The sequence below is a fragment of the Taudactylus pleione genome, unplaced genomic scaffold (assembly GCF_031769625.1).
Source record: "Taudactylus pleione unplaced genomic scaffold, aTauple2 ptg000393l, whole genome shotgun sequence".
Classification (NCBI taxonomy): domain Eukaryota; kingdom Metazoa; phylum Chordata; class Amphibia; order Anura; family Myobatrachidae; genus Taudactylus; species Taudactylus pleione.
The window spans coordinates 12,767,645-12,790,880 of record NW_028284794.1 but is presented as its reverse complement, the minus strand read 5'-3'; positions in this window follow the sequence as shown (position 1 = coordinate 12,790,880).

Below are 23,236 nucleotides of genomic sequence, written 5' to 3'. Positions count from 1 at the left end.
AGGGTGGTGACACCCTCAAAGTGTGCTACACAAACAATAAAAATATTGTTCTTTTTTTTTCTGTCTTTGTGAATTGTGTGGGCTGTAGCCGCACTTGCATCCTCAAAGCAGCAGCGACAAGCGTGCGTCTGTCTGTTAAAGGGTGGTGACACCCTCAAAGTGTGCTACACAAACAATAAAAAAATTCTTATTTTTTCTGTCTTTGTGAATTGTGTGGGCTGTAGCCGCACTTGCATCCTCAAAGCAGCAGCGACAAGCGTGCATCTGTCTGTTAAAGGGTGGTGACACCCTCAAAGTGTGCTACACAAACAATAAAAATATTGTTCTTTTTTCTGTCTTTGTGAATTGTGTGGGCTGTAGCCGCACTTGCATCCTCAAAGCAGCAGCGACAAGCGTGCGTCTGTCTGTTAAAGGGTGGTGTAACTCTCAAAGTGCTCCAAAAAATAAAAAACTATTTTTTTAATGTGTTTGTGACTTGTGTGCGATGTAGCCGCTCTTGCATCTTCAAAGCAGCAGCGACAAGCGTGCGTCTGTCTGTTAAAGTGTGGTGACACCCTCAAAGTGTGCTACACAAACAATAAAAATATTCTTCTTCTTTTTTCTGTCTTTGTGAATTGTGTGGGCTGTAGCCGCACTTGCATCCTCAAAGCAGCAGCGACAAGCGTGCGTCTGTCTGTTAAAGGGTGGTGTAACCCTCAAAGTGCGCTCCACAAACAATAAAAATATTCTTCTTTTTTTTTCTGTCTTTGTGAATTGTGTGGGCTGTAGCCGCACTTGCATCAACAAGCGTGCGTCTGTCTGTTAAAGGATTACATCAGTGACAGCATCCAAGTAGGCATGTCAGACAGTCCGTACCTGTACTGGCAGGAAAAAAAAGCAATTTGGAGGTCCCTGTACAAACTGGCTCTATTTTACCTGAGTTGCCCCCCCTCCAGTGTGTACTCCGAAAGAGTGTTTAGTGCAGCCGGGAACCTTGTCAGCGAAAGGCGTAGGAGGTTGCTTCCACAAAATGTGGAGAAGATGATGATCATAAAATGAATTATCAACTCTTCCAGGGAGACCAGCCTCCAGAACGTACAGAGGGACCTGTGGTTCCAGCGGGGACGAATTAATACTCTGTGAGGATGAGGATGTACACACTGAAGAGGGTGAGGAATCGGTGGATGAGGAGGATGAGGATGACATCTTACCTCCGTAGAGCCAGTTTGTGCAGGGACAGATTAATTGCCAGCTTGTTTTGTGGGGGCCCAAACGAACCAATCATTTCAGCCACAGTCATGTGGCAGACCCTGGCACTGAAATGATTGGTTTGTTAAAGTGTGCATGTCCTGTTTATACAACATAAGGGTGGGTGGGAGGGCCCAAGGACAATTCCATCTTGCACCTCTTTTTTTTCTTTGCATTATTTACAGTTTGGGGCCTAGTTTTTCAAACTGCCATCCTGTCTGCCACTGCAGTTTCACGCCTAGATGGGTCACGTGTTTGTGTCGCCCACTCGTGTTGCTTAGCATAGTCATCCAGCTACCTCGGTGCAACCTTTTGGACATAAAAACACTATTGTGAGGTGTGAGGTGTTCAGAATAGACTGGAAATGAGTGGAAATTAAGGTTATTGAGGTTAATAATAGCATAGGAGCAGAAAAACCTACAAATTCTGTGATTTTAGCTGTTTTTATGCTTTTTTTCAAAAAAATACAGATCCAAAACACAAAACCCAGAACCCAAAACACGGAAGGGTGGTTTTGCCAAAACCAATCCAGATCCAAAACACGAAGAAAGATCCAGATCCAAAACCAAAACACAAAACACGAAAAGTGGCCGGTGCACACCCCTAGTATAAAGGTAGTTTTATGTGCCCTCCTAGAGACACGTTATTGATTGATTAAGAACCGTGTGCCATCCCATACTATAACATTAAAATAATATGTCAAAATGTAAGTCTAAAATAAATGTAAGACCAGTGTATGATAGCATGTTGGTTGCTTTCAAAGAGTGGACTGTCGAAGCTGGAAAATTGGCTGAGACAGAATCAGTTTTAAAATTAGATCAGAGACTCCATCTTAGAAATAGGTCACACAGCGCCATTTTGTCAAAACCATATAGTACACAAAACACAATGCAAAATTGCTAAAAAGTAGCATGGTCAGCTTTTTAACAATCTTCCCCAAACACATACCGACGGTGTCTGACATACATAAAAATTACTTTCCAACACATTAAAATCACCACAGACTTAAATATGAACAGCACTAAAAAAGTAGCAAATTAGTGGTGTTTTCCCTGCATTCACATTAACATGTACACGTGTTAAACAGCGCACAATGCAAAATAGATAATTATTAGCACATTCAGCTATACCTTTCCAGCTTAGTGTTGCTGGCTAAGTACCCCACAGACCCCCAGACGCACAATGCTATTTAGTGTCATTCTCCCTTGCATACATACACTTAAAGCAATAGTTCCGTAGCACAAAAGGGTTATTATTACATGATTCATTCCCAATGCCAGTGTGTAAAGAAATGACTGTTTTCTACAACTAAGGTTTAGTACATGATAAGTAAACCGTGTTTAGTGTCGTACTGATCTACTCTGTCTCAACAGCTTTCCGGTATCATCGGTGAGAAGATCGCAACATGCATTCTCAACTTATGGACTGCAGAGAGTTAAAACACTAAAATGTACTGTGTAATGTTAGCAGCTTAGATTTGCATGCAGCGGGAAAAAAGATACAAAGGTAGGTTGGAGACTGTTTGTATCCATTTGAAATTGTCCAATAAATGATCCTGTAACCAAGACAACTTTAAGAAGAACCAATGGAATCACGCCAAACTTATCTATTGTATTCCCAATCCCTGCAATGGTATAAATGTGCGTACAGGCTTCAATCTGGAGTCTTCATGCTGATTCTGTTGATGGAGGTTACATATGGATGCCGGTAACTGGTCCCAGTGCGTGTGCGTATGTATAACTGTACCTTGGGTCTGTATAATTTATTTGCGCTAAATTGTCTTTAGTTCACAGCGTGTAACCTACTGTTTTTATGTTGAATATTACACTTTGTGCGTCGGAAACACATTTCAATGTCTGAATTTTTTAATTTTACTGTATGACTGCGTGTGTAAATAGTGTCAATTTAGAAGGTATAGGCAGGAGCGTATAAAGGTTTAGAAGGTTTAGGCAGGATTGTACAGAGGTTTAAAGTCAGTATGGTTATGGTTGGGTAGTAGGACCATTGTGGGTGAGAAAAGAATGAGAGAGGAGTAACGGGAGAGGAGAAGGAGGGAAGCAGAGGGGAGACAAACAGACAGAGAAGGGGAGGAGACTAGTGAGGAAGGAACAGGGGGCAGAATAAAGGATTAGGTAGGCACTGAGTAAAGTGAGAATTTGAAGAAAACATGGTCACAGTGTGGATGAGGTAAGAATAGTGTATGTGTGAGAACAACACTGTTAAAGTTTTTTCAAAAATGCAGGTGAAAGAACACAGTTGTGAATGCGTATGCTTGATCAGCAAAGTAGGGTGTTTTTTTTATTGAGGGGAATATGTGATTTAAAGTGTTTTGAAAATGAGTAATAAAAAAATGTTCAAAGTTGTGAGGCTAGGCAAAAGCAATGGTAAATCAGACCATATGTGCAAGGTTTAGAGGTTATTTTGCATTGGTACAACAAATAAGAATTTAGTTTTTTGTGAAAAAAGAGGCAGCACAAATAGAATCAATGTCTTTGCAATGATCAAACAAGGAGTTCAGTGTTGCCACCATAGCATAAAATCATAGCATATATATTCTAATAAAATTAAATGATTTTATTCTATGGTGGCAATTCTCCTTCTTATCGTACATGCAACTACATTAAAGAGGAGCCACTTCTAAGGAATATATAAGAAAATAACTGGAGTAAAAGACCTACGGTGACTTATAATTCATAATTCTTTTTCATTTTGGAAACACATACTTTTACAGGTGGATATTTTGGCCACCCGTACTCATCAGTGGATTGTTTTGAACAGTGACATTACGAAGTTTTATGGACTCTATTGTTTATGGATGTTTGTAATATTCTATAATAGTAACTCCCATTTGGAGCGCATAGGAACATTTCTTGTTGTTTGACGATTTTGGGGTGATCTGTGATAATCACCATAGTTCCATTGCTGCACCATTTAACTTGGATCGCATTTGTTTAAATCTTTTTGTTTGCATATATTTGTATGACATCTAACAAATGCTGACCATGTTGGGATACAGAGACAAGAGAAAAATGCTTGTAAATGCTGTTTTTGATATGTTAAATAGTGAAAATGACAGTATACAAGTAATGGATGAGGATGTTAACAGCATGATGATCAAACTTGAAAAATCCCTCATACAGGAAAGTAAAGTGTGGTGGGAAATTGTTACACTTGAAAGATATATGGTGGATAACCTGATTCCTAAAGGATTACAAATCAAAAAAACATGTACATTTCAAAGTGATAATGTTGAATTTAATCAGGAATGGGAACTAATACTAAGGAAATGTTCTATTTCCCTTATGGAATTAATTATTAAAGAAAGGAAAGCTAAACTTACCAATAGTGAGAAAGAAATAAACAAATTTTCCTCATTGATTAATCCTTATAGGGCAACAAAGGATTGCAAAGAAATGGAGAAAGAAATGGAAATTAGAGTAATGAAAATAGAAAAAGAGATCATTAGCAGAAAGCAGAGGAAATATTTAAGAGATCAAAGAAATTAATCTAGAATAGATGAAATAGAAAATCTAGATACTAGTTTTTATTCCAAACAGGAAACAATTAATGAATGTCCAATCCACACACCAGAAACATATAACCCTACATGGACTAATAGAACCCCTATGAAAAGGATAAGGAATAAATAAAGACCAGAAAATAGATATTACTATCATAGAAGGGATTATACACCAAAAGAATATTTAGAAAACGATAGGAGAGACAAAACTATCATGGAAATAGAAAGATTCTATGGAGTGGAACAAAGTAAGGCAGGAAAACAGGATGCCTTTCAAACAGCGTACACTATACCAAGTACCCACTTACAATAGATTCAGAACACTAGAAGAAGGGGTTTTTCAGGAGAGAGACAGAGGGAGACGGAAACAATATTGAAGAATAAACTAAGGAAAAAACTTACCCACAGGGGAAAAAGAGGAGGGAACAAAATAAAAAAATCTAAGGAATCCCAAAAAGATAAAATATTGTTGGAGAAAAATAATGATGATAAATTCACAAAAATGTTTAATCTTAGTTCACATGTCCTAAAAAAAGATGAAATTACCTTGTTGCAAAAGGGCTTGAAATTTGCCCCGGTAAATAAGATGAATAAATTCAATACATATATTGACATTCAAAAGTTTACTAGAAATCTATCCTTGAAAAAATATTTCATTAATCAAAATAAAGATATGGAAAACTCCAATAACGTGAATACTATTAATCAATTCAAACCAAAATCCAAATTCAACCCAACATTTAATAGGGGATGCTTCCTCGAAAGCTTCAACAAAATTGTATGTGCAGAAGTAGAAAAATTAGGAACCAATCACAATACAAAGTATAACTTATCACAAATGGAATCCAAAGCTCTACAAGACTTAGAGAAAAATAGAAAAATTACCATAAAACCGGCAGATAAAGGGGGGGTGGCATAGTCATTATGGACACCAACAAATATAATGATGAAATATCCAAGCAATTAAGCGATAGAGAGACATATACTTTACTAAGGGGAAACCACACGGAACGCATCGAAAAAAGCTTTATCAATTTGGTTTCTCAGTATGAAGAAAAAGGTATCATTAATAAACACGAAAAAGAATATTTGATCAAAGAACATCCTGTTCTGCCAGTAATATATATACTGCCAAAAGTACATAAGGATCCTATAAACCCCCCCGGAAGGACAATCATAGCAAGCACTGATTCTATTACTTCAAATCTAGCACATTTTATTGATTTTAAATTACAACCGGAAGTTTTAAAGGTAAAATCATACGTAAAGGACACTATAGATACCATTAGAATTCTTAAACAAACTCCTATACCCCAACAGTGCTTTTTAATTACAGCGGATGTCACAGCACTATATAATATAATCGATCATGAATTAGGTAATAGAGCTGTAGAACACGCCATGAGAAAAAATCCCAATGATTTTAATGAAGATAAAATTGATTTTATTAAGGATTCACTTAATTTTATTCTTAACAACAACTTTTTCTGGTTTGATGGACAGTACTTCATACAGAAGAAGGGAACCGCGATGGGAAGTCGCGTAGCACCATCATACGCAAATCTTTTCATGGCATTATGGGAGGATTTTAACATTTGGGAAAACAATTCATTTATAGACAATATTATTGTGTGGATTAAATATATAGACAACATATTTTTTATTTGGAAAGGGGATGAAGGTGACCTTAAGAAATTCTGTGAAACCTTAAATAATAATGAATATAACATCCATCTCACCTTCAACATCATTAAGAAAGAGGTGAATTTCCTGGATTTTGCTATTTATCATACAGATAAGGGAATAGCGACAAAAAATTATAATAAACCCACTGATAGCAATTCTTATATTAACATAAAAAGTCACCATCATCCCAAATGGCTAAGGAACATCCCGAAAATTCGGGTTCAACAAATCCGGAAGAATTGTACAGACGATAATAATTACCTAGAGGAAACAAATACTTTATGCAAAAAATTTGTAAACAAAGGATATTATAACGAAAATATAGAGAAAGTCATAAAGGAGATGGGAGAAATACCACAAAATGAACTCTTGACTTATAAACAAAAAAATAATGAAGATAAAAGTCCTATAACCTTCATAACCACGTTTCATGACCAATATAAAACCATGGAAATATAATTAGAAAGAATTGGTTTCTTCTCCTACAAGATCCCATATTAAAGGATGTTATACCCAAGAAACCCATCTTCACATACAGACGGGCTCCTAATATCAGGATTAAGCTTGTAAAATCGCTATACCAGAAAAAAGAACTGGAAGGATTAAAACGAAAGGCTTCCATAGATGTGGCTCCTGTATATCTTGTATCACACACACCAAACAAGATACTAAGCTGGAAATGTTTAATTCTAAATCCAATCTTAAAAAATTTATATACAAGAATTCATGACCTGTAATAGTAAAAATTGTATTTACATGATCGAATGCAGTTGTGGCTTACAATATATAGGCAAAACTTCAAGGAAGCTTAAGGAAAGATAGGGTGAGCACCTACGTAATATAAGAAGAGGGGTGACTAATCATGCCCTCTTGAATCACTTCCACGAAAAACATAACAATTCAGTCAGTGAAATAAGATTAATTACAGGCATTAAAAAAGTAGAAGGCAACTGGCGTACTAAGGGCATTGAAACATTCTTAGCGAAAGCAGAAATGAAATATATTTATGATGTAAAAACATTAGAACCACACGGGTTGAACATAGATTTTGAGCTCAAGTGGTTCCTATGAAAAATATATATGCGCAGTTTCCCTTAATTTCCTTTAACATTTTATCTATTTGTTTATGTTTTTTAGAGGATTTTAAGTTATCATGTCCTTAATGAACAGTTTTTAGCGTTATATCCTTTAAGTGTTTTATTGTCCGGTGTTATTTTAAATAATTTTATTTGTATGTGTATTAAGCCAATTTTTAAGTCAATTTTTATGTGTAAAGATTTTTTATGAAGACAAATGTAGTATTAGGCAGTTGAAGGTTCTAATGACAATGTTCCCATTGCATATTTACCATAACATACCTTATACATTACTATATGTGGCCTATTGGCATATTGATGTAACCTAGGCCATTGTCTTTTATTAAGTCTATTTTATTAAGTCTATTGATTTACAAGCAACATATTTATTATAGACTGCTGATGCATATGTGGAACGCAGAGCGGGACCACGTGATGCGGAAACGTTATGCTGGGACGCTCCATAAATATGATTGGACATCATGTTCTAATGTGTGGAACGCACAGCCGCACCACGTGATGCAGAAGAGAGTATGCGTGGAACACATCACGTGACACACTAGCGCCGGAACAAGGGCGCTTCTGCACTTTAGTGAAAGTCACGTGGAATGCTCCACGTAGCGGGGATTACCGCTGGTCAGCACCCACAAAATGATAGACAGCTCCATATGCTGCTAAGGTAAAGTGAGTTATAATAATTTACATATAGGGCGGGTCTCCTCATCCTATATATACCCAGTCACTCCAGTCTTATCTACACCTTGATAAAGACCCATACTGTGGTTGAAACGCGTTGGTGATTATATTCTGGGAATGCACTCAGACCAGGAAGATAACGCTCTATAGCGGGAGCACAATAATTCCCCTATATGTGTTTAACATGTACCTTTCTCAAAAGGTCATATAAGGTACGCTTCCATCTGTCTATTTTATATATTCCAATAAAATTAAATGATTTTATTCTATGGTGGCAATTCTCCTTCTTATCATACATGCAACTACATTAAAGAGGAGCCACTTCTAAGGAATATATAAGAAAATAACTGGAGTAAAAGACCTACGGTGACTTATAATTCATAATTCTTTTTAATTTTGGATACACATACTTTTACAGGTGGATATTTTGGCCACCCATACTCATCAGTGGATTGTTTTGAACAGTGACATTACGAAGTTTTATGGACTCTATTGTTTATGGACGTTTGTAATATTCTATAATAGTAACTCCCGTTTGGAGCGCATAGGAACATTTCTTGTTGTTTGCCGATTTTGGGGTGATCTGTGATAATCACCATAGTTCCATTGCTGCACCATTTAACTTGGATCGCATTTGTTTAAATCTTTTTGTTTGCAAGGAGTTCAGTTTTGCTTGTCCTGGTTATGCAGGCAGCAGGTGTTTGTTGTGAAGAGGTAGTGAACTCACACTTGATGCTCCATGGGTGTCCATATGCAGTATGGACAGCAGTTCAGTTGTGTTTGATTAAATATTCTCCTTCTATTTTCCTTCGGTTTAACGCCGGACTAACGCTGAAATCTTCCCTAAAATCTATTTTGCACTTGTGATTCTACACTTAGGAGTCTGCTAACTCCAGCCAAGGCTAAAACAGCCTAGTGAATGAGCACCAGCACTGAAAGATACTGAAGATACTGTAGTCAGAGATTGATGTACAGTCATGCACAATGTCTGGCATTATAATTGCATTTGGGTGGCTGTTTCAACAGGTTGTAAAGCTGGATGAGTTTATAGGACAGTTTATTGGCTGTAAACATGAAATAAATTTGATGAGCAATTGCTGTTCGTGGTGCTTGCACTTGTCAGCGTGTATAATGTAAGTCTTTATAGACTATCTGTACTTGAAAGTGTATAAATGCATGGAACACTCTGAAAGTGAATGACCTCAGAAGAGGCCATTCCTCAGTATGACATTTTTATTGTGAGTTTTTATATAGCGCACACATATTTTGCAGTGCTTTACAGAGAATATTTGCCCATACACATCAGTCCCTGTCCCAGTGGAGCTTACACTCTATGATCCCTACCACATACCACGCACACTAGGGTTCATTTTTGTTGGGAGCCAAATGATTGACCAGTGTATTTTTGGATTATGGGAGAAGGCTGGGGTGCCCTGAGATAGCCAACATAAGCACGGGGAGAATATAAAAACTCCACACAGTGGTGGGAATTGAGCCTACAACCTCAGTGCTACGAGGCAGTAAAACCTTTACACCATCCATATTGCCCCATGTTTACTGAAGATATCTATCACATCATTCTAGCATCTGTACTATGTATGTGTTCCTATTAGGGGTGTGCACCGGCCACTTTTCGTGTTTTGTGTTTTGGTTTTGGATCTGGATCTTTCTTCGTGTTTTGGATCTGGATTGGTTTTGCCAAAACCACCCTTCCGTGTTTTGGGTTCTGGGTTTTGTGTTTTGGATCTGTATTTTTTTTAAAAAAAGCATAAAAACAGCTAAAATCACAGAATTTGTTGGTTTCTCTGCTCCTATGCTATTATTAACCTCAATAACCTTAATTTCCACTCATTTCCAGTCTATTCTGAACACCTCACACCTCACAATAGTGTTTTCATGTCCAAAAGGTTGCACCGAGGTAGCTGGATGACTATGCTAAGCGACACGAGTGGTGGCACAAACACGTGACCCATCTAGGAGTGACACTGCAGTGGCAGACAGGATGGCAGTTAGAAAAACTAGGCCCCAAACTGTACATAATGCAAAGAAAAAAAAGAAGTGCAAGATGGAATTGTCCTTGGGCCCTCCCACCCACCCTTATGTTGTATAAACAGGACATGCACACTTTAACAAATCAATCATTTCAGCGCCAGGGTCTGCCACACAACTGTGGCTGAAATGATTGGTTCGTTTGGGCCCCCACAAAACAAGCTGGCAATTAATGTGTCCCTGCACAAACTGGCTCTACGGAGGCAAGATGTAATCCTCATCCTCCTCATCCACCGATTCCTCACCCTCTTCAGTGTGTACATCCTCATCCTCACAAAGTATTAACTCGTCCCCACTTGAATCCACCACCACAGGTCCCTCTGTACCTTCTGGAGGCTGGTCTCCCTGGAAGAGCTGATAATTAATTTTGATGAACATCATCTTCTCCACATTCTGTGGAAGCAACCTCCTACGCCTTTCGCTGACAAGGTTCCCGGCTGCACTAAACACTCTTTCGGAGTACACACTGGAGGGGGGGCAACTCAGGTAAAATAGAGCCAGCTTGTACAGGGGCCTCCAAATTGCCTCTTTTTCCTGCCAGTACAGGTATGGACTGTCTGACATGCCTACTTGGATGCTGTCACCGATGTAATCCTCCACCATTCTGTCAATGGTGACAGTATCATATGCAGTGACAGTAGACATGTCAGAAATTGTTGCCAGGTCCTTCAGTCCAGACCAGATGTCCAAACTTGGTCCTGCCTGCCCTGCATCACTGCCAGCGGGTTGCTTAGGATACCTAAGTTTTTTCCTGGCAGCCCCAGTTGCGGGAGAAAATGAAGAAGGAGCCGTTGACGTGTCACGTTCCGCTTCAGCTGACAGTGTGTTCACCAGCAGGTCTTTGCACCTCTGCAGGCTTGTGTCGGCCGGAAAGAGAGACACCACATAGGCTTTAAACCTAGGATCAAGCACGGTGGCCAAAATGTAGTGGTCTGATTTCAACAGATTGACCACCCTGGAATCCTGGCAAAGCGAATGAAGGGCTTCATCCACAAGTCCCACATGCCGAGCGGAATCGCTCCGTCTTAGCTCCTCCTTCACTTTCTCCAGCTGCTTCTGCAAAAGCCTGATGAGGGGAATGACCTGACTCAAGCTGGCTATGTCTGAACTGACTTCACGTGTGGCAAGTTCGAAGGGCTGGAGAATCTTGCACAACACGGAAATCATTCTCCACTGCGCTTGAGTCAGGTGCATACCCCCTCCTTTGCCTATGTCATAGGTGAATGTATAGGCTTGTATGGCCTTTTGCTGCTCCTCCATCCTCTGAAGCATATAGAGGGTTGAGTTCCACCGCGTCACAACCTCTTGCTTCAGGTGATGGCGGGGCAGGTTCAAGAGTGTTTGCTGGCGCTCCAGTCTTCGGCACGCAGTCGCTGAATGGCGAAAGAGGCCAGAAATTTTTCGGGCCACCCAAAGCGTCTCCTGCACGCCCCTGTCGCTTTTCAGAAAATTCTGCACCACCAAGTTTATTGTGTGAGCAAAACATGGGACGTGCTGGAATTTGCCCAGATGTAATGCCCGCACAATATTGGTGGCGTTGTCAGATATCACAAATCCCCAGGAGAGTCTAAGTGGGGTAAGCCACTGGGCGATGATTTCCCTCAGTTTCTCTAAGAGGTTGTCGGCGGTGTGCCTCTTACTGAAACCGGTGATACACAGCGTAGCCTGCCTTGTAACGAGCTGGCGTTTCTGAGATGCTGCTACTGGTGACGCTGCTGCTGTTGCTGCGTAAGGTGATACATCTACCCAGTGGGCTGTCACAGTCATATAGTCCTTAGTCTGCCCTGTTCCACTTGTCCACATGTCCGTGGTTAAGTGGACATTGTGTACAACGGCATTTTTCAGGACACTGAGGACACTTTTTCTGACGTTTCTGTACAGTCTCGGTATCGCCTGCCTAGTGAAGTGGAATCTAGACGGGATTTGGAACCGGGGACACACTACCTCCATCAATTGTCTAAATCCCACTGCACTAATGGCGGATACCGGACGCACGTCTAACACCAACATAGCAGTCAAGGCCTCAGTTATACGTTTTGCTTCAGGATGACTGCTGTCGTACTTCATCCTCCTCGCTAAGGACTGTTGGAGGGTCAATTGTTTAGTAAAAGTAGTGGTGTTCCTACTTCCTCTCTGGGATGATGAACGACTCCCAGCAGCAGCAACAGCAGCAGCGGCAGCAGTAGGCGTAGCAATGCAGGATCCTCCAGAGGAATCCCGGATAGGAGAGTCAGTCATGCCAGTGACATGGCCTGCAGGACTACTTCCGATCCTGACTAAGGAGGAAATTGACGAGGAGGGAGTTGACGGTGTGGTTTGCAGGCGCTTGGATACAACAGGACAACGGGATTTAGGTGTCCCTGGACTGCTTACGGTCTTAGCCAAAGTTTCTGAACTTGACAGTAACTTTTTATGAACGCGCTGCAGGTGCCGTATAAGGGAGGATGTTCCTAGGTGGTTGACGTCCCTACCCCTACTTATTTCACCTTTACATATGGTACATATGGCAAGACAGTTGTTGTCCGGATTTGGATAGAAATATTGCCAGACCAAAGAGGTGGAATGTTTGGTCTTCTGCCCAGGCATGACCGTGATGGGCTTTTTCATCCCACGGACAACAACTGTCTCCCCCGCAGCCTGATTTAAACAAACCACATCACCATCAGAATCCTCCTCGCCAACTTCCTCCTCAGCGCCAGCTACACCAGTATCCTCATCCTGTTGTACTTCAACAGTGACATCTTCAATTTGCATATCAGCAAGTGGACTGTGGGTGCTCCTTTCAGCACTTGCAGGGGGCGTGCAAATGGTTGAAAGAGCCACCTCTTCCCGTCCAGTGCTGGGAAGGTCAGGCATCGCAACCACCACCACACTTGGACTCTCCTTGGGGATTTGTGATATCTTCTTAGAAAGCACAGTTCTTCGCTGTGCTTTTGCCAGCTTAACTCTTTTGATTTTTTTAGTGGGAGGAGGGCTTCCATCGTCATGTGAAGCTGAACCACTAGTCATGAACATACTAGGGATCGACCTTAGCCGTTCCTTGCCACTCCGTGTCGTAAATGGCATATTGGCAAGTTTACGTTTCTCTTCAGCTGATTTAAATGTCTTTTTCAAGGTCATTTTCCTGAACTTTGCCATTTGGGATTGTATGTGCCCTCTACTATGACATTGGGCATCGGCCTTGGCAGACGACGTTGATGGCATGTTATCGTCTATGTCATGACTAGTGGCAGCAGCTTCAGTACTAGGAGGAAGTGGTTCTTGATCTTTCTCTATTTTATTTTTATCGGAGAAAGTTTGGTCCTCCATTTATGTTATATCGATTTGATATATATGTGCGGCTAAACACAGAAAATAATTTTTTTTTTGGTTTGGACTGGAGTGTACTTTCAGGTGTTACAGCACCCTTTAACGGTCAAGCCAGCCGGCCCTTTACTTATGACACAGGCGCACGCTTGGCACTACTTTGTTGATGCATGTGCGGCTACTGCGCACACAATTCACAAACACAGAAAATAATTTTTTTTTTGGTTTGGACTGGAGTGTACTTTCGGGGGTTACAGCACCCTTAACGGTCAAGCCAGCCGGCCCTTTACTTATGACACAGGCGCACGCTTGGCACTACTTTGTTGATGCACGTGCGGCTACTGCGCACACAATTCACAAACACAGAAAATAATTTTTTTTTGGTTTGGACTGGAGTGTACTTTCGGGGGTTACAGCACCCTTTAACGGTCAAGCCAGCCGGCAGTTTACTTATGACACAGGCGCACGCTTGGCACTACTTTGTTGATGCACGTGCGGCTACTGCGCACACAATTCACAAACACAGAAAATATATTATTTTTTTAGCACTTGGGGGGAGCACCCCTGATGGACAGAGCACCCCCTGGACAACACTACAGCACTCCTTTAGGACTGGGACACTGCACAGGACTTTGGAGTGGACACAGCCCCTATGGAGAACTGACTGCACAACACAGTCCAGCCAGCCCCTATGGACTTTGAAGTAGTGGACACAGCCCCTATTAACAACAACAGCACAGCACAACACAGCCAGCCCCTATGGACTTTGAAGTAGTGGACAACAGCAGCACTACACTACACTACACTACACTACACTACACTACACAGCCCTAACTCCCACCCTCCCTCTTCACTGTCCACAGCCGAGTGAGAAAATGGCGCCGACGCGGGTACCTTATATAGGATCCAAAACCTGCGAGACTCGGAAGGCGGGATGATGACGTTTTGCCTCGATTTCAGATCCGAGTCAGGCGGGAAAAGTCGAGCCTGACTCGGATCAGACTCGGATCGGGGGGGTTCGGGGGGGTTCGGATTTCAGAAATCCGAACCCGCTCACCCCTAGTTCCTATTGCCTTAATTTGGCATGTTTATGCAAAATAAATGTTTATATATATATATATATATATATATATATGGCAATCATCATTGTATTGTCAACATACTCTTTCATTTTACATTTCATTCTAAGTGGTCCATTTACTAAGCCTTGGATGAAGATTAAGTGAACATAGATAAAGTACTAGCCAATCAGCTCCTAGCTGCCATGTCACAGACTGTTTTTGAACAATGATAACAGAAGCTGGTTGGCTAGCACTTCTTCTCGGTCCACTTTTTCTCTCTCCAAGGCTTAGTAAATAGACCCCACTAGCTCAGCTAGCTCACAGCGCTTGTAACCCCTACCCCCTTTTTTTATACAGGGTTGGTACACACGATAACCCAACAGCTATGCCGCTTTCCTTCAAATTGCACATCATAGTTAAGTAATTTTTTTTTAATTAACACTATATTATATTTTCCGGTGCTCACTTTAGCGCCAAGAGCAATATTCCTACTTTTATTTTTTTACATACTGTTGTCCAGATACAAGATTTAGCACATACAGTATGTAGCTATGTATTGAGATCAACTGATTACGCAGGTCTGCAAAATGTAAGGTATTGAAAGCTTTTTTAATAATACTTTTTATATTCTTATACTCCTGTGTACATCAAGAAATAGTATATTAAAAAAAATCACCACATCACATTTACCTATAAGGGGGTTACATAAATTTTTAAGAAAAAACAAGAAGTTTAATTGTTTTTGACATATTTATTATGAAATACGAAGAAGTGTAGATGATATCACTGTGTTTTTGTCTTAATTACATAATAAAATAACAATAACATCAGACAATAATAGAAAGAGAACCATAATTATTGAAAAAATCGTTAATATCTTGTTTTTTTTGTCTTCAAACTTTGTTTTGTCGCTTTTTGCTTTTAAGCTTTTTCTGTGTCGTCTCTGTGTATCATCCAGCAGTAGTCAGGGGATGAAGTCAGGAAGCCGATGGTCGAAATGCCGCCTGCCCGGCTTCCCGACACTCTAATGACAGGTGTCGAAATCCTGACGCCTGTCATTTTACCTACGCCGGGAGACCGACGCCCGGCATACCGATCGAAGGTAAGCTGGGCGGCAGGCGAGGACAGCCTGCGGGGGGGGGTGAGGGTTAGGTTAGGGGGTTCCCGGGGGGGGACTTAGGGTTAGGTACCCCCCCGGGAGGGTTAGGGTTAGGCTAGGGGAAGGGGGGATAGGGTTAGGGACCCCCGCGGAGAGGTTAGGGTTGGGCACCCACCCAGGAGACTTACAGGGGAGTTAGGGTTAGGCACTTGGGGGGCAGGTTAAGGCTAGGCACCCCTAAGGTAGGGTTAGGGTTAGGGGGGGTTAGGTTAGTAATTACTTACAATACTTACCTGTCGGAATCTTCACTGCCAGTCTTCCAGCATCGGGATTTGAACCGCTGGACATGCCGATCCCATAGTCAGTCATCATGCTGATGTCCCGTTGATACCCTGGTATCTTCTGTCTACATCTTTAACGTCTTGGTGGAACCATTCACCCTCTTCTTCACTGTAGTCTCCGAGATTATTCGAGAAAAGCTTAATATGAGAATTCAAAATACCTTTAGGGGGGTATTCAACATGTCAGAGAAAAGTCTGTGCTGGACTTTTTGCTCCATATCTGAGGTTTGACGGGTATAAAGTATCGGGCGCGTGCCACTTTATCCCCGTATTCAATTTGAAAGCTGCAAAAAAGGGACCCGGTGGATAGGTAAGTATCGGAAAAAATTCGGGAATTTTCGGGAAAGCATCCAGGGACCCCACTAATGATGTCCTGACATGGGGGATCATTATGAGTACCCCCATTTTGGACTGCGAAAGGTATGTATGGTTTTTAAATAGCGCGGCAGGTGTTTTTTCCCGACAGGGAAGAAGGGGTGAAGAAGAGCAGTTAGGTTTTTTTTGTAAAAAAAAAAAAAAGCTAGGTGCATCAAATTTGGGGTACATGACAATGGGTACAAGTCTATTTTTAAGGCCCTAAGATGCATTTTTTAAATCCTTCAAAAATGCACCTGCCGCTACCACCCGCATACTTTAAAACACCTGCCGCATACTTGGGAACCCCCCCCATGAATTTATTTTGTTAGTTTAAAATTTGTTCCCCATATTTTTTTTTTAACTCCAAAATTGAACTAATTTTTTAGGGGTGTCCCTATTTTTTTTAAAAACTTTTTTGACACAGATCATTTTAAGGGGACATTCCCAAAGGTGCAGGCTATTTTTTTAAGCCTGCACCCCTAAACCCCAATTCTGCACTTTTTTTCGCCAGCAAAGGGCTAGCGAAAAATGATCCCCGTTTTTTAACATTGACTTTTCGCACCGGCAGTTGAATACGGGGATATTGGAAATAAGCGAAAATTACATCATCGGCAATAAATTATTGCCGATAACGGACTTTTCACACCATATTGAATATGGCCCTTAAACTCATATTGCAGCCAAGGTTTCTGTAAGAATACATTTATTACTTTAAAGAATATGAAAAAAAATGACTTATTCATAAATACACGTTTTGCAGGAAAAAGTGATGTGATTTGCGGGAGTCACTTTCGTGTTCAGAAGCCAAAAATCTATAAGTATCACATGAATTCGTTAAAAAAGCTTTTTCATTGCAGACCTGTGATTATGACATACTGCTTTCCCTACAGTACATTGCATTTCTCTTTGACAAACATTAAGAAGCATGTGGTTGACAGGTATTTATCTATGGTCCCTCATTGCGCATAACCTGACATGTTTTGCCATATAGCAGACAGTAGACACTTAGTATAAAAATGAATTAATTGATAGAGTGATAAAGTCACTATAAAGTCTGAGCCCTGCTATGTAGTTGAGTGAATGGACCAAGAGACCAGGGGGTCATAAAGCCAAACCAGGCTTGTCTTGTAGCAGCACTGAGGAACTCTAGTTGGTTTTCCATCGCTCTACAGTGAATGTGAAGCTATAAGCCTACAGTATACTCCACTCTTGGGAGTTGCATCCATTAACTAGTGTGCCTAGGTTTGTAGAAAGGAAAAACCTGAGGGTAACCTGTGCAAAAAGATCATATGTCAGCCTACTGCCACGTTTGTAGCAACCCCGTCAATGAATAACATTTTTCAGCTTTATTTGACTTTGGCATATTTACTTAATCATGAGAGTAATGAGACATTGCATTTACTTTCATTTTTATTTATTTGTACATGTGATGATTGTCAGGGGCTTGTTGTAAGGGCCCGGCAGGGGCCCCGGTGCGCCACCTGCACTCTCTCCCTCTAACCTGTCAGCAGCCTGTGTCTTTACATCCCAGCACATGTTGCTGTGTGCGGGCTGCAGTGGGATCAGCAGTCACCGGGCAGTAGAAGTCTCCTCAGCCTGGTGGGGGGAGGAGCAAGCACACTGATTGTGCCCCCCTCCCGCTTCCCTTGGATTTGCCCCCAGGTGAGGGGCTCATATCACCGCCGCTTCCTCAGTGCAAATAATTTTACCCCCTTTTTTCCTAAGGGGTCGTGACCATGCCTCCCGTGATTAGGCCTTGCCCCTGAAAGTAATGGGGCCCTTGCTCTCTACGGGCCTGGCAATTTTATGATAGTGACAGAGTGATTTTTAAAAATGATTAATTATTTTTCTTGAGTTACCTGGATAATCACCTTCTACTCCACAGTCTGCGATCCTAACAAAAAGAACAACAACAATATTCAAGGCGCTTTCAATTATTACACATTTGAATGGCATATACCAATATTTTAATTCACATAAAATCACATATATACAATATACATATTTCACATACACTAAACAGTAATCCTGCTAAGAGATTAAAAAATGCACAGAAAAAGCTCCTTATTCCAAGGCTGTGTGTTGAATCCTTATAACACAGTTTACACTACTATGTAACGATTTCAGCAAGCAAAGGCAATTTAGGTTATTAGTATACAATCTCTGAAATTATGGAGCGATTCACTCTCCAATATAAGCTTGTTTTCATAGCATAATTTGTTTCCCCGCAAGAATTGGAATTAAGTCCTTTTTATAAAGTGCACTAAGGGCCTGATTCAGAGCCGCTCGTAAGCGGGCGCTCGTTCTTTCCGAGCGATGTTAGCCCAACTGCGCATGTGTACGGATCATTATACGCATGCGCTAACCAGTCAGTGCGGCCGAAATTCATGTGCTCGCAAAATAGCGAATGCCTGCTATTTTGAGTGACAGAAAGAGGCGTATGTGGGTGGTAACAGGGGAAGGTGCTTGAAAATGGGGAGTGGAAATCAGAACGCAGGCGTGCTTAAAGGTCAAAACGGGCATTTTATGGGTGTGCATATTTAAAACAGCAGCGTCATTGACCACGTCACTGGGTTATTTTATAGTCAGAACTGCTCGCAAAATTGTGGTAGCAAACACCAACCCCAAGAATAGCGAGCAGTTCATACCCTTGTCGATGTACTCGATTAATCTAATAAATAGCGGACATGACGTAGGATGCGAGCGGCCAGGGGGCGTATCTTTCCAAAAAACGAACGCAAGTTTTGTTCGCTCGTTCAGACATAGAGGTGTGAACAGACCGCAAACGGTTCATTTGAATAGCCACCCCTTGTTTTAGAATGAACGACAGCAAATAGCGAGTGGCTCTGAATGAGGGCCTAAATATCCAGATAAAAGACACAAGTGTCAGCTGTCTTGTAGCAGTCTCTGTTCATCACCAGTATGGCACTTTTGTGCAACCACAAATAATCCTTTACAGGAAAAAGTGAAGTTGAACCAAAACAATTTATTGGATTGAGAAAACTGGATTTTTTCCTTCTGCTGTGTGTAAATTAATACAGAACAACTGTTTAGTGAAGACACAATATAACAGTCTCTGATCACCAGCCTGGTACCTTTGTTTTTATGTATATGTGTGTAGCCACTTGTAGATCTTTTCACAGGAGGAGGAGAGCTTCAATTAGGTAAGCAGTATTTGCTATGTCCCACAGCAGCATGTGTGATTAAGGGGTCTATTTACTAAGCAGTGTTAAGAGACAGAGGGCCTGATTCAGAGCCGCTCGTAAGCGGCAGCTCGTTCGTTCCTACCGATGTTCGCACAACTGCGCATGCATACAGATTTTAATACGCATGCGCGAACCAGTCAGTGCGGCCGAAAATCGTGTGCTCGCTAAATAGCGAATGCCTGCTATTTTGAGTGACAGAATGAGGCGTATGTGGGTGGTAACAGGGGAAGGTGCTTGAAAACGGGGAGTGGAGATCCGAATGCAGGCGTGCTTAAAGGTCAAAACGGGCGTTTTAAGGGTGTGCATAATTAATATAGCAGTGTCATTGACCACGTCACTTGGTTGCTTTATAGTCAGAACTGCTCGCATGATTGTGGTAGGAAAAACCAACCACAAGAATAGCGAGCAGTTCAGACGCCTTTTGATGTACTCGATTAATCTAATAAATAGCGAACATGACGTATGATGCGAGCGGCCAGGGGGCGTTTTTTTCAAAATTACGTTCGCATGTTTTGTTCGCTCGTTCAGACATAGAGGTTGTGAACAGACCGCAAAGAGCGAACGGTTCATTTAAATAGCCACCCCCTTTTTCTGAATGAGTGAGCGCAAATAGCGTCCGGCTCTGAATCAGGGCCGGGCTATTTTTTTTTTTTTTTAGAACGGCCTCCTGGCCACTCGCATAGCTGTGGGTGACCACCCACAGCTATAGCGAGTGGCTAGGAAGATGGTCGCGATAGTCAAGACCATTGCGACCATCGGGCTTGCGATGAGACCCTTGTGGTAGGGTCTCGTTGCCGCAAGTCCCAGAGAGATTTCGGCTCTAACAGAGCTGAAGGCTCTCCCACTGACATCACTCGTGATGTCAGTGGGGCCGCCCCCAAATGGAGGCGTTCACATGGGAATGCCTCCATTTGGGCAGCCACTTCCCCGGCCTGCCCACCAAAGGGGGCGTGTTGTCACTCAGCATCGACAGCACGCCCCCTTTAGTACGAGACCCGGAGCGGCGGATTGCCCGTTGCTATCCGGGTCTCACGCATGCGCACGACAGAGCCACCACCATCGACCCAGTTGCGAGCGCACAGCGCTTGCGACCGGGTGAGAATCAGGCCCAGAGTGAAAAATGATAAGAAAGTGATAAGGTGCCAGCCAATCAGCTCCCAAATGTCATTTTTCAAACAAAGCCTGTGAGATGACAGTTGGGAGCTGTTTGGCTGGCACCTTATCATTTTCTTATCACTTTTCACTCTGTCTCCTAACACTGCTTAGTAAATAGACCCCTCAGCACCTTTCCCCATGCATATGAGTCCAGGCCCTTTACTACTAGCTGGACCAAGGGGCATATGTATCAAAGCTTGATTTGAGATAAAATGATGAGCTATATATCACTAACCAATCAGCTTCTAACTTACATTTTGCAGTTGTGTTTAAGAAATGATAGTTTGGAGCTGATTGGTTGGTGATATATATTTCACAATTTTATCTCACATCAAGTTTTGATACATATGCCCCCAAGTGTGTCGCTCACCGCCACTTCCTTATTGTACACGCGGCTTCAGCGCTGTAGTCCTATGGTGATCGGTCTGTTATCTTCTATGTGAGACGTCTTCTATGCGTTTCTCCGCATACTTTCTCAACAAGGGCCTCATTTATCAATGAGTTCACTCAAAACTAGTGATAAATATCACTTTTTATGATAAATGGTGCTCAGCCAATCAGCTCCCAACTGTCAACTGTTAGAAAAATGACAGTTGGGAGCTGATTGGCTGGAGCACCATTTATCATAAAAAGTGATATTTATCACTAGTTCTGAGTTATAAACTCGTTGATAAATGAGGCTGACGGCTTCCTCACAACTGTTTCATTTCAGATGCAGTTATTTGCTCCAGGGCCATAACCAGGGTTGTGTGACTAGTGCCAAAACATAGGATGCAATGTAAAAGCACCATAATTCATGGAAATTCACATGATGTGCTCATCTTCCTGCTACTGTGGCATGCTCAGGGTACTGGGTATGTCAGTTTAGGGGGCCTCTGAGCCCTGCTGCTGCTGCTGATCTGTTCCACCAACCTCGTCCTTGTCTGGCAAATGTATAGATTGGATGTTCTTCTGAAAGTGCATCTTTCTGCTGCATTATTTTGCAATGGTACAGGTGGATATGATCATATGTAATTTCATGGGCTCAGGTGCTGAACATGCTGGGTTTGTGTCACATTATAATGTCTCCACCTCAATAGGCGGGTTTCCCTGTTGCACTGTGGCCAGGACAGCCTGTCACAGGCTAGTGCCGTTGCAGTTTTTCTAGGGAGAGCCCAAAGAGTCGGACGTATAAAATCCATTTTTTCATGAAAATTTCAGTTTCTTTAGGTGTTTCCCTGCATCCTTACACATCCCCATATGTAAGAAAAGGAACCTCAACAGTCTTCATAGGATTCTATGGGGTTATAAACCAATCAAAATTAAATGAGAAGAGAGGGGAAAAGAAGTCCACTGATTGGTGCACTCAGATACCATTAAAATAATAATTTTGCATTAAAGTTTAATCTTTATTACATTATCCACTTAAATAATTTCATATTATAATAAAAGTATAGTATATGAGAAGCAAGCAAAATAAAACCAGAATAGATAAAAGTGTACAGAAAAAAATAAAGAATGTGATTAAAAATTGATTCACTGGTGTGTTTTATTGGTGCTTCCACTTATATATTGTGTTATATTGGTGCCACTTATGTCATTTAATATAGGGATGAGCACAGTTATGTCCCAACAATAAAGATGCTAGCACTGAACGCTCTTGGAAGACGTAATTGTATTATATATAATGTTATACACTTATCTATTTACTAAAACCCCATGGGAAGGATTACAACTTCATATTTGGTCTTATCTTAGCTAAGATATATTCAATACACGGTTCTCCCAATTAATCTTGACAATATTATTATATTCAGGTTTTTTTTTAGATGAGCCGACCCCTAAAAACAAAAAAATATCACTGTCAATTCGGTTGATTTTAACAGCAGTTAGGGGCCCATTTATCATTGTATATTTGCAGCTTAATTAACCACAAATATTAACTTTCCCCCATATGTATCAACGAGGGACCACAGCAAATATCGCCCATACCTGCTGCAATCCCTCCATTCCCGCAGGCAGCAGCATCCTCCGAAGCAGGATCGGAGCACCCTGTGCCGGCTCTTAACAGGGCACCCTTCCATCACTTCCGCGCGCGACAGAAAATGGGGGCATGGCCTAATTACCATAGGCTATGCCCACTACATGATGTCATTAGGAGGTGTACCCACATGGCATGCCTCCAAATAACATCAGGCTGGGGGAAGCCGTACTAGCTGGGCTTCCCCCAGCCCCTCTCCCATCACTGAATGGATGCCGCGCATATCCTGATGAAAGAACGTAGAATAAAGTTCTGAAACGTTGACATATCACCGCGGGCTTGTACCTTTGTACTAAAGACATCCTGAGTGCCACCTATTTTGTATCTCTACATATTTTCCGTCATCCGTGAGCAGTAATAGGACAGCACTGGACGTATTCTTCCGCATTGGTTAGCAAGGGAGTGCCAGCCTTAGCATTTTTCTTTATATATATATC